At 45.3% G+C, this 4266-nt stretch overlaps 1 pseudogene; it reads right to left on the bottom strand.

Moving 5' to 3' along the window:
* Positions 1-2657: 2657 nt before the first annotated feature.
* On the bottom strand, positions 2658-4043 carry LOC125945705 (uncharacterized; annotated as a pseudogene).
* Positions 4044-4266: the final 223 nt, after the last annotated feature.

Here is a 4266-nt window from a genome sequence, read left to right as displayed (position 1 = left end):
TTGTGTTGAGATGATTTGAGATGATTGAGTTGAGAGAAGGTGATTTCGTGCTACGTTTGTGAGCTCCACGCCGCTGCGGACTACTGCCCAAGTTGGCTGAGATATTCACAGCAGCGTATGCCACCCACGGGCTGTTTCCTCAACAAGCCCGAGGGGGTTGTAGTGCCCCTTTAATATTTCTCTCGCTGCTGGGCAGAATCGAAACTACGTCCTGTATATCAGACGACATCTTATCTAAATATGTAATTAGGGGCACGCCACGTGCGGACTTGGCTGTGGTGCTGCTAGTTGGCGCAGCGTGTCTAAAGGAGTGAGGTTAGAAGCGCGGCTGGGAATATACACGCCTCCAAGACGACACATTTCGGCTGTGACAGTCTGTTCAGTCACTACAATGCTTCAATACTATTTGCAGTAATATTTTTACGTTGCGGAAGTCACATATAAAGGTGTATTTACAATATATACTAGAGAAGCAAACGGTACATAACAAGATGGCTGGCGAGACTGATTATACCTATACACGTCCAATCGTCTTCTTCGGACTGGTGCTACTCTTGGTTGTGCAGTAACATAACCCCCGCCTGTAAAGGTGCCGTCTTGGCGCTAACTTTACGGCAGGTTAACTCGCAGCAAAGTAAGTTTTCCGCCGGGCAAAGCGGCAAAGTAAGTTTTCAGCCTGCGCAACGTCAGTGGCGACACGCGAGTCCAGCGGAACGATCTCGTAATTCACATCGCCAAGCTGACGCACGATCGTGTAGGGCAAATGGAAGCGGTTCAAAGGGAGGCTGGTAACGACGTGGATATGTTCAGGGCCATAATAACTTGTGAAGGGCGGTCGCAGAGGGGAGGAGACAGTACGGCTGTTACAATGGTTAGCAACGTGACCGATTCGCTGGCAGGCAAAACAGATTGGCAGGTCGTCTGTGGTTCGCCACTCGGCTGGATTTTGGTAGCGTGTAGGTTACCGCTGACAATGAATGGACAAGAAGCATAAAACAGCTGTGAAGCGGCAACGGCACATAAAGAACGAACTCCCATATTGCCGAGTTCTTCCTGAAATATTGTCTGCAGAAATGGTGCTGTAGGCAAGTTGTTCGGCTCACTGGGTCGGGAAAACAAGGGATGCAGGAGACGTGGCTTAAAGCTCTTGCCGCACTATCCGTGTCAGGTCTGATGATGATGGTCACGGCATTTCTAGCCTATCGTCACAAGAGAGTGTCGCAGCTGTATTCGGTAGACGTGCGAACGGCGTTGCAATGCGCCGGCTCTTGGGCGGCTCAAAGCGCCGACTTTTTTTATGACGTCCTGTACCGTTTCACACTTTCTTCACAAAAGTAGGTTGTTGAACGCATCATTAGCGATGCCCTTCAGTACAGGCCCAACCTTGTCTGACTCAGGCATACAGCTAGCTGTCCGGCCTTATGGCACAGAGCCAGAATGAGCGTTAGATAGGTTCTGCAGGAAACCTTTTTAAACAATAGCACCAGAATAACACTTGATAATATTAAGACGCAATTCAGTAGACGGGTGATTCCATGTAAGATCGAACAAAGGATGGCCGGTCGACCTTTTAAATTTAGTTCGAAATTTTATATATTGTTGCCTGATGAGTGGAAAGAAGAGATCCGCAATTGGTTTTGCTGCCAAAAATTTTTTCGCAGCACCGCGAATCAATAATGACGAAGAGGTGGAGTGCCGTGCTCACCTGCTCTGCTGTTTTGGCCAATTTTGGTTATGAATTACACAAAATATATTTAAGTTAGGTAGCTGAAATTTCTCTAAATAAATATATGCATGTTTTTGCTTGCGTTAAATTATTTTTGGGTTTTGTGGGTAGCGTAGATGTTTTTATAAAAAACCTCAAAATCGGCCCAGGAAACGTTTGTTTGTCTACTTTGCAGGTATTTATCTCAAAAAAGGCTTGTGGTAGAGCGGCAACAATTCCGCATTACGTTCTAAGCATACTTATTTACCAAACTGCTAAAGCTTATATTTATACAACTTTTCAATAAAGAGATACTATCAGGCTAACTTCAAGAAAACACCGAACAATGGAAATTTCTGATGACAATTAAAAAAAACCTCATTTTTGATATTTCTTAAACTTTGCCCACTTATTCTCCTCTACATAAGCTTTCAGAATCATTAAAGACATATTGCATAATTTTGTTCCATTCGTAGTTACAGCCTATCGAATGAGACCCTTACGCAAGGCTCAGCGCACCATGCAGGTCTGAAGATTCTGACATTTGTGATCGCGTACGACTCTCTAATTTTGGCATGGTATTGTATCCAGTCATTTATCCCTCAAAGCTGCAAATTTGCTGTGGGACAAACCGTAGTGAATGATTCAGAATCAGTTTTGTACGCGTGGGGTTTCCTGGATGGGCTGCATCAATCGGAGAGCACACAGACGTTTCGCGCAATTAACCTCTACGAAAACGCAGTCAGAATTCGATATCCGGCTTTGATAACCCAAAAGTAGGATAAAATTCAATAGCAAGCAACAGTATTCCAAATAATATTTAGCGTAATGGAAAAATTGTGAAGGTAATGGAGAACTGCTTCATTAAAACAGAATTTGTTTATGGGCTGTAATCGTTTATTCGAATGATTCGAGAACGCTGATTGCCTTCATTCCTGTACACATAGTTCTTTCATGCAGACCCGGCTATGCGTGCCATGTGCAATTCAGGAGATGCTTCCGTTGACCTGGATAGCTGCCAGGCATGCCAAGACTGAATGCCATGGAAGGCGGGCACTTTCATCCACTCATCCTTTTTTAAGTCGCGGAAGGCAACAACTTCTTTTTCTTGAAGAGGTATTAGATGCACACCTTTCAATTTTTCTGTTAAAATTGTTACAAAGTATCTGGCTGCCCGAATTGCACTTTCAGGGCTTGTTCTCAAGTTGTTGAGTATTGATTGCTTGATGCTTGACGAGTCCTCCAACTCCGTCGCACGCGTTTTTCCCGTGTCCAGTTGCTGAGGATATCCATTGGGTATTGGGACAATCGCTCTTTCCGAACTCGAAAAGCCGGTATGTATTTTTGAAATGACTGGCGGCTCCATCACTCACATATGTCACCTTGGAGTACACCGGCAGATTATCGTCCACCCATTCTTTCACTTTCTTTAGAGCCAAGCAGGCGTGATCGGAGTCGTGGCTCAAGTCGTCACTAACAATAGCGAGACTCTCCGTACATTTTTTCGTTGTTACCACGCATGTAAACACGGATACTTGCTGCTTTTGCCAGTGGTATGGCTGAACATCGTCAGGAAGCACGACAGTCCAGTTTTCGGCAAAATCAAAGAGGAATACAATGCTCCCACGCTGTTTACATTGCTTTTCCTCGTAGATAGCTTTGCCTTGTGTCTTCCTGATGTGGTTGTGCACGATCCACTTTGCCACTAACGCCCGAAGATGATTAAAAAAAGTATCAGCATCCAAACCCTTTTTCACAAAGTCGCCTGCCTCCCACTTCGCTAGCAGTATTTCTTCTTCTTCTGGGATATTAAGTTCCTCCACTGTCAGGGACCCGCCTTTCAGACACTGATTGCATTCGCCTAAAAGGCACTGTGCTGAAGATGGAATGCAAATGAATGCTGAGTGAAGGTCATCAGAATTAATTCTGTGGCCAGTAATGTTCTCAAGAGCGGCAAGGCAAAGTTTATAGTTGGCGCAAATGACACAAACGCACACATCATGCTGGGGATAACATTTTACCCAGCGCGGTCACAAGGTGTAGAATTTTGATAGGCCAATGCCAGAATCAGGATGGTCGTCTTTGTATGTGCGGAATGCCTCTCTAATAGATCTGGTCATGAAACGCTTTGTTACTAATACTTTTTCTCCATCCATCGTAACCGACAAGCCATCCTTTCTGTTAGGGCTTTGTCTCGAGCATTCCAACTCGTCCTTCGTGTAGTGCTCACGTGCCGCAGATACGCACTCAGGGCTCACCTTGTGCCTGGTGAAAGGATCCGGTCGGTACCACACACCGTGATTTTCTTCAATTTCCTGGACTTGTTGATTTGATACATCGTTGCTTCAGGAATAAGCTTCTCAATCTCATGTTTAGCTAGTGTTAATGGCAGGAGAGTGAGAAGTTGATAACGTTCCTGGGGTGTCGTCGATGCTGCATAGGCTTGCCGAAAGCTTTCGGTCCAGTGCTCGCAGAAGGAGCACTTTCTTTCGGCTGAATTTCCCGATGCATTAGATTGGTTGTACGCCCGACGTATCTTGTTGCGAACATTTTCCGCTTCC

Source organism: Dermacentor silvarum, chromosome 5, assembly GCF_013339745.2.
Source record: "Dermacentor silvarum isolate Dsil-2018 chromosome 5, BIME_Dsil_1.4, whole genome shotgun sequence".
NCBI classification, from domain to species: Eukaryota; Metazoa; Arthropoda; class Arachnida; order Ixodida; family Ixodidae; genus Dermacentor; species Dermacentor silvarum.
This window is presented reverse-complemented; position numbering and strand designations above follow the sequence as displayed.